Source organism: Littorina saxatilis, linkage group LG12, assembly GCF_037325665.1.
Source record: "Littorina saxatilis isolate snail1 linkage group LG12, US_GU_Lsax_2.0, whole genome shotgun sequence".
NCBI classification, from domain to species: Eukaryota; Metazoa; Mollusca; class Gastropoda; order Littorinimorpha; family Littorinidae; genus Littorina; species Littorina saxatilis.
Genome location: NC_090256.1, coordinates 50,928,657 through 50,939,953, shown reverse-complemented (window position 1 = coordinate 50,939,953; position 11,297 = coordinate 50,928,657). Strand labels below are relative to the sequence as shown.

At 40.1% G+C, this 11,297-nt stretch overlaps 2 long non-coding RNA genes across 2 annotated transcripts; one reads left to right on the top strand and one right to left on the bottom strand.

Moving 5' to 3' along the window:
- The first annotated feature begins 2,182 nt into the window (after positions 1-2,182).
- On the top strand, positions 2,183-9,388 carry LOC138982181 (uncharacterized). The gene is made up of 3 exons (XR_011460801.1): positions 2,183-2,452; positions 5,949-6,773; positions 8,052-9,388. It is a non-coding gene; the product is annotated as an uncharacterized lncRNA (long non-coding RNA).
- LOC138982182 (uncharacterized) lies at positions 3,655-5,335 on the bottom strand. The gene is made up of 2 exons (XR_011460802.1): positions 4,459-5,335; positions 3,655-4,424 (listed from the first exon to the last, which is right to left on the bottom strand). It is a non-coding gene; the product is annotated as an uncharacterized lncRNA (long non-coding RNA).
- Positions 9,389-11,297: the final 1,909 nt, after the last annotated feature.

The following is an 11,297-nucleotide window of genomic DNA, read 5'->3' as shown; positions in this document are numbered from 1 at the left end:
ACCCCGGCGAAGCCGGGTATTCCTCTAGTTTATGTATAAATATACTGTTCATCATCATCATCATCATCATCATCATCATCAGCTACAACAAAAAAAGACAAGAGAGCTTTGAAGTCTAAAATCGCTTCATAGCGTAGCATAAACCATAAATGATCGGGGAGGATCGAGGGGGGTAAGAACGAAAACACACCAATGTTTGCACTTTCATTTTGAACTTTCGTCTTGATGTTCAAGGGCAGCGTCACGTTCGTTTTGAACAGAAAGAACAAGTCGCGTAAGGCGAAATTACTACATTTAGTCAAGCTGTGGAACTCACAGAATGAAACTGAACGCACTGTATTTTGTCACAATGACCGTAGTCCGCCTCTCGTGCAAAAGGCAGTGAAATTGAGCGCGGTAGTGGTTGCGCTGAGCTGCATAGCACGCTTTTCTGTACCTCAACTCAACTCAACTCAACTCAAATTTTATTGGCTTCAATTTGTAGAAGAAGAATTTGTCTTGCGCTTGGGAAAAAGTAAGAGTATAACGTATAAAAACAGCATACCTCTCTTCGTTTTAACTTTCTGAGCGTGTTTTTAATCCAAACATATCATATCTATATGTTTTTGGAATCAGGAACCGACAAGGAATAAGATGAAATTGTTTTTAAATCGATTTTGGAAATTTAATTTTAATCATAATTATTATATTTTTAATTTTCAGAGCTTGTTTTTAATCCGAATATAACATATTTATATGTTTTTGGAATCAGAAAATGATGAAGAATAAGATGAACGTAATTTTGGATCGTTTTATAAAAAAATAATTTTAATTACAATTTTTAATGACCAAAGTCGAAGATTGCTTGGCCAACATTTAAATCAATTTGCTTGAAAAATGAGGGTGTGACAGTGCCGCCTCAACTTTTACAAAAAGCCGGATATGACGTCATCAAAGACATTAATTTTATCAACAAAATGAGAAAAATGTCTGGGGATATCATGCCCACTCTCATGTAAAATTTTATAAAGATCGGTCCAGTAGTTTACTCTGAATCGCCCTACACACAGACACACACACACCACGACCCTCGTCTCGATTCCCCCTCTATGTAAAAACATTTAGTCAAGTGTAAAAACCATGTCAACTCATATGTCACAGACGCGTTTTATATTACTTTCCATCCTTCGGCGATAACCGTGAAACGTCAACGCATGTCACCGACCCGTTTTGTATAGTTTTCCAACGGCGATGACCTTGACCGCGGACTCGGGGGCTGACACATTTTTGGGGGGAGACTGCTACAGTGGAACACGTGTGCCGTAAGTGACGCGTGATGGAGAAGAGCAAGGAACTTTACCAGCTGTGCCCTTGCTTGCGTCCCTTTACGTCCCGCAGCACGCCGCCTTCGCGTGAACAGGGGGCAAAGTGTACACGTTTGAGTCAGACAGTTCAGCTAACGCGGTGCAATGTACTAATGTTTCGTTCGTGATGTAATTCGCAGCTCGTTTTGGACACCGTGACAAGGCAAGCACAAGAGGGTGGAGAGAAAAAAAGAAAAGGAAATTAAAATACAAACAAAGCAACTAGCATTGCTTGAACAGAACAAACAGAAGCAATCCGGTCATTGACAACCTATGCACCAAGTTCGCTTGTGGAAGCTCCCGCCTCCCTCCCCCATCACCCCACCTTACTAACACAGTCAAGCAGGGCCAGTGAATGTCATGTGTCTTGAACTCATCGTAAAGTACGCCTATTCATTCTATAGAGAGAATAATTTCAAATCAACTGAGTTGTTCAGTTTGCCAAACAGTGACACGGACAAATTACTGGACTAGCTCGGATTACTCGGTCATTCACTAAGGATTTATCACACATCCTTCAGTGGACAGCCCCCTTGTTTTGGTCAAGTTGTACGAGTTTGGTTGTTCAATACGACTGAATGAACAATTTCAAATTTTTCCATGTGGGTCAGTAATGCTGAAGAGTAGTTAGACTTAATCAATATGTTCTTTTGGGGGTTTAGTTCGCCAATTAATTAAGAATTATTCTTTGCTTCTGTGTGACTTGAATCAACAAAATAAGTCAACAATGCCACTGGATTGTGAGCTGCTATGAATGTACAACGCTAACGTTCAACCAGCCGCGACAAACAGATCAACGCGAACGCCGACCACACAGTCAATTGGACGTTCAAGTAGTTCGTGGCAAATGTAGGTCACGGTGAAAGTGTGTTGATCTTGTCGAGAGTTGAGCAAGGAAAACCAACAACGTCCCCCGTCAAATGTCCAACGTCAGTACTTTGAAGCGCATTTCTGAGCTGTTCGTCCATCCGAGAGGCTGTACTTCGTTGTGTACCAACGTGTAGTTTGCACAACGTAGTCGCATTTTTGTGGTTCAGCCTTTGTTTGGCTGGAACTGTTAAATACCAGCTGTTAGAACAAAATCCAGCTCCGACATTTTTTCACTCAAGGTAATTTCCCTTTCATTTGTGTAGCATTTAATTTAATGCTGTACTTTCTTTAACGTTAAACAATATTAGTTATGGTATGATGCTTGCCCTATTGGCGTGTCGTTAATGTTGTTCGTCCTATACCTCTCACGTAGTCAAGGTTGCCTGCAGAAGTTTTATTCCTCAAGAAAGTGGAAAGACCCGGCCTTTCCATGTGTTCAGCACCCTGTCTCTGAACGGCCCACAAGCTGTCTCTGAACGGCCCACAAGCTGACCCAATCCAGGTTTCCCAATTGCTTCGTTTCCGGCCGATTTATTGATGTGGAGCACGTGGTGCGCACAAAAAACCTGATATTGGCGGTCTAGAAGTGTCGTCTGCGCAATGATCGCGGCGGCGCCCGCGGCTTTCTTGACCGCCAAGGACGACCGCGCACGTTGTGATATGTCATTCGTTAGACCTCAATAGCTGAATAAGAACATAAAATTATGTACCAGTAGTGACCTTATCGAGAATATTGTTTGTAGATGTGGATCAAGACATGAAAAGCTACAAATACAGTCGAGACCGGATGTAAGAAAGTCGTCGGGACCCACTTTTTGTCTTTCATACATCCGGTCTTTACTAAATCCGGTTAACCGGATGTATGAAAATATTGTGGATTGACTTTCATACATCCGGCCACGCGTCTGTTACTTGATAAAAGTAGGGTTTTTTTCATATCATTTTTGTATTTATTTGTTTTTTTTATGTTTAAATGTTTTGATGCATATCCTTGTTAGAAGAAAAGGTTTGTGAATAACAAGTGGAAAAGTACATGTACTTACGTACACTGACACAGTCAGGACAACCGATAGAAAGAGCAACTGTTCGTGTAAGGAACTGTTCTGCTTTGCATAAGACCGTGCACTCTCCCCCCCCCCCCCCCGTCCCCCTGTGTGTGTGTGTGTGCGCGCGTACGTGCGTGCGCTCGCGCGCACGTGTGTGTGTGTGTGTGTTTGTGTGTGGCTCAACTGTATTGTGTGTGTTCCCTCCACAACCCTTTTGCGCTTTTGACAATGTTTTTGGTCGTGGAAGCTTTGTAATGACCGTTGGCGTAGCAAATAACATTTTCTGAGTTCTCTCTCTCTCTCTCTCTCTCTCTCTCTCTCTCTCTCTCTCTCTCTCTCTCTCTCTCTCTCTCTCTCTCTCTCTCACGCGCGCGCACTGAATACAAAAAAGTGAGTTAAACTTAAAACCAGTTTAACGGATTAAAACAACAACAACAACATAGAAAACAAGTCGTGTAATGCGAAATTACTACATTTAGTCAAGCTGTGGAACTCACAGAATGAAACTGAACGTAGTCCGCCGCTAGTGCAAAAGGCAGTGAAAGTGACGAACCTGGTTGGCGCGGCAGCGGTTGCGCTGTGCTTCATAGCACGCTTTACTGTACCTCTCTTCGTTTTAACTTTCTGAGCGTGTTTTTGATCCAAACATATCATATCTATATGTTTTTGGAATCAGGAACCAACAAGGAATAAGATGAAATAGTTTTTAAATCGATTTCGGAAATTTAATTTTGATCATAATTTTTATATTTTTAATTTTCAGAGATTGTTTTTAATCTAAATATAACATATGTATATGTTTTTGGAATCAGAAAATGACGAAGAATAAGATGAAATTGTTTTTGGATCGTTTGATAAAAAAATAATTTTAATTACAAGTTTCCGATTTTTAATGACCAAACTCACTTAATATTTTTTTAAGCCACCAAGCTGAAATGCAATACCAAACCCCGGCCTTCGTCGAAGATTGCTTTGCCAAAATTTCAATCAATTTAATTGAAAAATGAGGGTGTGACAGTGCCGCCTCAACTTTTACAAAAAGCCGGATATGACGTCATCAAAGGTATTTATCGAAAAAAAGAAAAAAACGTCCGGGGATATCATACCCAGGAACTCTCATGTCAAATTTCATAAAGATCGGCCTAGTAGTTTAGTCTGAATCGCTCTACACACACACACAGACACACACACACACACACACACACACACACACACACACACACACACACACACACACACACACATACACCATGACCCTCGTCTCGATTCCCCCCTCTATGTTAAAACATTTAGTCAAAACTTGACTAAATGTAAAAACTGAGTCACACCCACGACCAATGCCTCTGGTTTTAATTGTACAAAAAAATGCCTTCCTGGGCTATTATGGCTCTTCAGTCATGACAAATTTATAACAGGCTAAAATGACTGAATAGACAAACAAAACAGATTATTAATGGAGTTAAACATAAAATCAGTTTAATGGATAAAATCAACAACAACAACAAGAACATAAAAACAACAACAAGAACATAAAAACAACAACATAAAATACAACAAAATAAAATACAACAACATAAAATACAACAACATAAACAGGTAACAACTGATTCGCATCCATGACCAATGTCTCTGGTTATAAATGTAACACAAATGCCTTCTGGGATTTTATGGGTCTTGGTGACGAATTTGTAACAGGTTAAAAAAAATGATTGAATGGAGAAACAAATTAAACAGAACAACTCGTTGACAGCTATAGAATCTGGATAAAAATCAGTTGGTGGGGAAGTTTTCAGGGCATCCTCATTTGGTAACCTGGGTCTACTTTCGTTTTCTTACAACCGGTCTTGCAACAACGCATTTGTGCTGCTCGGGACCAGAGATTTGCTTTTATACAACCGGACTTTTATACATCCGATTTTCATACAACCGGAAAATTCTAAGTAATAACAAAGAGTAGCTTCTGCCGGGACCCTGCCTACCCCTTTCATACATCCAGACTTTCATACATCCGGTGTTTTATACATCCGGTCTATACTGTACAACAATGTACTGCAGTCAACATTGAGCAAGAATATGTGATGTGAAAGTTAGTAGTAGTAGTGGTTAGGGACTGGATTGGTATCCATAAGCCTCACAGCTTTTTTTCGTGTCCCATATCATTATCAAATATGTTGCAGGTCAATCATATTAACATGCTCAAAGTCGTATTTACTCAATATCAATTATCTTACAAATAAAGTGACTCAGTTATAAGTTTTTGTATGTCCAGCAGATTTTTGAAAGTGTTAATAGTTTGTGTATTTTTAACAACATCAGACAGTGTGTTCCATGATGGTGCAACTCTGTTAGAAAACGAATGTTTCCGAATATTAATTATACTAAATTCAATAGACTCTTGAAACTCAACAGGCTTATAGCCCTTGATGAAGCCCAGACATGATGCATGTCTGGTTGACTTTTGTCAACTTTTCAGGTCACGGCGAGGTCGAATACAGATAAAAGAATAGTAAATGATCAATTTCTTTTTTGGTATTTCACACATTAATTACATCAGACTCAGAGACATAGATAGATACATGTAACATTGTCTGTATGACTCACAGTTCCCTAAGCAAGAAAAGAATTCACACAAAAGAAAACCAGTCATAATTGTATTCAATGTTATTCAATTTTGCACTATTCTGTGCAGAGTTTCCGCATCATTTGGTGACACTGGATCAGCTGGCATACGTCGCCTTTGGCGTCCTCGGTCGTGGCGTTGCTACTCTTCCCCACCCACACAAGTTGACCGAAGACGACCAACAGGCGAATGAATTGCTTCACCCACCTAGACGGCTGAAGACCTTCACCACGTCAACTCAACACTTTATCCTGGCCAATCTTGTCAGTGGGGAGACGGACAGAGTGCCGAAAGACTTGAACGCGGTCTTTCCCTGCGTCCCTGAGCTTGAGACCTTTCGCAGCGTGCTTGACAACAAAACTTAGTTTGGTAGTAACTTGACTAAGAGACCAAAGTACTGCTACCTGTTTTGTGAACATTCCTATCAGGGCATCTAAAGCTTGTGTGTTCAACACATACGAGTGTTTTTGAATGTGTGCGTAAGAGAACAGTATTTATTGTGTTCAAGGGAAGTAACAAAGTCTGATCTATTGAACTGCAGTGTGTTCAGAGCTTCGGGACTGTCTGTGTCATCTTTTTTACGCTGTATTGCAAGGAAAACAAGAACTCAAAAGCGTATTAAACCATTGTGTTCAAGAGCTGTTTCAACACGGTACTCTGCCACAGTCAATCTCAATCATTCCCAAGCACTCTGTCCGTCCCTCAAATCTGCCCAGGACATCTACCACCTTTTGTCAGTAATCTATTATTGACTGGACCTTGAAACTGAGATTTTTGGTGCCATTGGTCGCTGTTTTGTGAGGAAATCTTTTGTCGGCGAACATAATCAAACAACACAATGGTTGTGGATGCGTGGGAGAGTGACAGTCCCACCAAGGTTGTTCCAGCCACTGCGTAAGTTTGTTGTTAACCTGCACCGGATCACGCTTTGGACTACACAGTCCGGATGATGTGGGTCGTGCACGACCCATACTTTCTAAGGCCCCCCAAAAAATAGGTGTGGTTACGGTAACATAGCCAAAAAAAATAGGGTAGGAAGGTAGGCATTCACTTTTTTTTTTTAACTTTTTTTTTTAATGTGTACAAATTAAACCTACTTGACTGAGAAATAAGTGTGCGACTCGAGCGCTTTTGCTTTCATTGCGTTTTCTGCACTGGTTTTTTTTTTTTTTTGACAAATGTAATAAAAAGTTATAGGGTCGGCCCCTAAAAATAGGGTAGGTCGGGTTACCGTAACCACACCTATTTTTTTTTTAGGCCTAAAGAAAGATTCAAGGTAAAAAGTATGGGTCGTACATGTACAACGCAGAGGACTTGTCTGATACACGACACAGGCCATCCGAATAGGGATAAACACTGTAAAATACCTTTATTTTCATATTGGTCCCCCACATCATCCGGATTGAGTAGTTCAAATGACGTCATCGCTTGTTTGTGTTTTTGGGATTTCTTCTTCTTCAGCGTTCCAGAATTTTCTGGTTACGTTTGAGCTCGTTTGCCCATTTGAGTTCCCCACACTATGCTCTGAGAGCCTGCATAGTCAGCTTCACTCCGCTTTTGTTGAGTAGGCATGCTGGGTATTTTTGTGTTTCCATAACCCACCGAACTCCGACATGGATTACAGGATCTTTTCCGTGCGCTCTTGGTCTTGTGCTTGCGTGTACACACGAAGGGGGTTAAGTCACTAGCAGGTCTGCACATAAGTTGACCTGGGAGATCGGAAAAATCTCCACTCTTAACCCACCAGGCGGCAGCGACTGGGATTCGAACTCACGACCTCCCGATTAGGAGGCCGACGTCTTACCACCACGCCACTGCGCCCGTCAGTTTTTTGGGATAAAAAATAATCCTTTAAAAGGTGCTCTATATGAAGGTTCTATGGCATTTGAGGATTACATGAAGTCTCAAATCAAAATTTTTAGAGATACAAATATTTACACCCCCGGTATAGGGGTGTGTATAGGTTTCACTCGATGTGTTTGTGTGTTTGTTTGTGTGTTTGTGTTCGCATATAGATCTCAAGAATGAACGGACCGATCGTCACCAAATACACTGATACAGTGATAACAGAGTTCACAAGTTGATTCTGCTGTATACTGTATGTGTCAACACATCTATCATGGGTGTGTAGATGTCTAAACCCATCTCTATAGTTTCCCTATGCTGTTTCAGGAATGGACATCAGTTCAAGCTACAGGTGCCCCTGCCCCTGGGCAACAAACCCTTAAAGAAAGAGCTACCCAACAAGCTCAGCCTTCTGGTGGCCGAATGCATAGCTGACGAGATGGCCCATCCAGGCGTGGGGGTGTCAGCTCAAGAGCGTGCAGTCTGGGGATCGGTGTTTCAAAGCCGTCAGAACTTTGTGGACATGCATTGCTGCTGATTTTTGGTTCATTGTTATGGGTCAGAAAACACTGCCTCATTTTTCAGAAGATTACAACCTACCAGGGCATTATTAACTGAGGCATTTTCTCTAATAAAGCTGTTACAAGATGGACTATAGTTGTTGTTTTTACATTTAGTCAAGTTTTGACTAAATGTTTTAACATAGAGGGGGAATCGAGATGAGGGTCGTGGTGTGTGTGTGTGTGTGTGTGTGTGTAGAGCGATTCAGAGTAAACCGATCTTTATGAAATTTTACATGAGAGTTCCTGGGTATGATATCCCCAGACTTTTTTTTCATTTTTTGGATAAATGTCTTTGATGACGTCATATCCGGCTTTTTGTAAAAGTTGAGGCGGCACTGTCACACCCTCATTTTTCAATCAAATTGATTGAAATTTTGGCCAAGCAATCTTTGACGAATGCCAGACTTTGGATATTGCATTTCAGCTTGGAGGCTTAAAAATTAATTAATTACTTTGGTTATTAAAAATCTGAAAATTGTAATTAAAATTATTTTTTAGTATAAAACGATCCAAAATTACGTTCATTTTATTCTTCATCATTTTCTGATTCCAAAAACATATAAATATGTTATATTCGGATTAAAAACAAGCCCTGAAAATTAAAAATTATGATTAAAATAAAATTTCCTAAATCGATTTAAAAACAATTTCATCTTATTCCTTGTCGGTTCCTGATTCCAAAAACATATAGATATATGTTTGGATTAAAAACACGCTCAAAAAGTTAAAACGAAGAGAGGTACAGAAAAGCGTGCTATGCAGCACAGCGCAACCACTACCGGGCTAAACAGGCTCGTCAATTTCACTGCCTTTTGCACGAGCGGCGGACTACGGTCATTGTGAAAAATTAAATGCAGTGCGTTCAGTTTCATTCTGTGAGTTCCATAGCTTGACTAAATGTAGTAATTTCGCCTTACGCGACTTGTTACTTTTTGCCTGTGTGGTCATTTCTGGATGAATGCTTTACCAGAAATGGTTAAGAAATCAATTTGTCTGTTCTGACAAACTGACACAGTAAGCATGTGTTGTGAGTGAGTGAAAGTGTATGTGTGTGTGTACAAATCTGTCAAATTCAGAACAATTAAATCACTTGGACTGCAATGGACTGTATCGTGCTCTTTTGATTGTTAAAGGATACCGTTTCTGTCCAGGTGACCAATCTGTTCTTTTTGTAAAATATACAAAGGAAAACAACATTGGTTTTATTTCTGTAGAATAAACTCATGAACAACTATGTTTCAATGAGTAACTGAAGTTACGGACCCACAAAAAAAACCACCAGAAAAACATCTTCCAAAGCAAACCTCTAACTGACTACTACTCTAGATTTTGTGGGTTTGGTCACACTAAGCACAACTAGTTTTTTTTCATCATGAGTAAATTTACATAAAATCAACGACGGCCATACACAGAAAGGCAGGGTATTAATGTAACATTTTTAGGCTGCAAGAAGGTCTGCAGATTATTAATATATTCTCATAGTACAAATCAGGTGCCCTGAGATTGTCACAGAGTAATTTACTCAGTATCTTGTTCATCTCATGGTGGCTGGGGTTCATATTTGTCTTTGATAAATACGTTGGGTAAACTGAGGTACATGTACAGTGGAACCTCCCTTTTAAGACCTCCAACAATCGGAGAAAATCCTGTCTATAAAGGAGGGAGTCTTACAATGGGGGTAATTTTACAGAGGTTAAGGACAGAAAGTCTGAGAAAACAAGGTCTTAAAAAGGAAGTCTTCCACTGTACTGATTTCGTATGGGGCACACACACACACACACGCACAAATACTTTTTCTTTCTACATGCACACAAGGACTTGCAAACATACACACATACACATGTCCCTCGGGTCAACTTTCATAATCAAGTCCACAAGCTGTTTTCTGGCAGCAAACTCGTAGGATCACTATTTCAGTGATGGGAGTTGGTGGCTGTGATTAGTTGCTATAAAAAGAGAGCCATCTGGAGGAATCGTTGGCTTTTTCTAGTAGGAAGCATCTTGTCTTTTTCAGACGTAAACCAGTAAAAAAAAAAAGAACACACAAAAAACAATAATTTTTTTTTTAAATCGTAATTTTTGTTTAAGGATCAGGCTCCATTTTTTTTTCTAGTTCAAGGATAATATCAATCTCGGGCCATTGCCGGAAATCGGCTGCATTCTGACGATTTTTCCTGTATTGCCTCTCTGTGTATATTGGTGTTTTTTTCTGATTGTTCGTTTTTGAATAAAATAACTCTTTGATTTAATGAGCTCCTTTAATTCTTATCTAGCCTTTTCTAGCACGTGTTTTGTTGTCTTTTGTTTAACTGCTGAGAGAACCAAAACCAGCGAAGAGATCAAAAAAGGACACAAGCTGCTACTGGCACATCTCAGGATATGGTGCGCAAGCACACTCACACATACATGCATATAATTAGCAGGTAACAATTTAGCACAGGTACACTGGTTTGAGGAGAGGGAAAAAAACCATGTTAAACAAGATTAGTGTCATATGTCAAGAAGAAACAAGAAGCAAAACTAATCACTCGTGGTGATTAACTAAAACTAATCAACCAAAGAACATTTTCCATTTTTATATAATATTTTAATGGACAATAAAGTGGTGTTATTGTTTGTATGCGTTGGGGGGGGGGGGGGGGGGGTGAAAAAGAGGGAGAGATCTTGTCTCACTTCACTGAGAGAAAGCTAGGTGAGAACAGTTGAAAGATTCAAGATGCCTGTACTTGTACTGCAGTGGAAGTAACCTCCGCATCAGTAACGACCCCTCATAAAAACGAACGGGCCCTCCTTTTGCCGATCGATTTTTGGGGAACTGATGCCCGACTAACCTCCGCATGGCAACGCCATCCTTTTTCAAAATGAGAGATGGTAGTCTTCGTATTAACATTGCGTCGTGACTAAAATAAAGAACACTTTTAAAAAAAAACTAAAAAGAAATAGTAACGCCGCTAGAAGATAGTCCCAAAGTCAAAGAGAAAAGCACATAGGTGTCACAGGTGAAACTGCA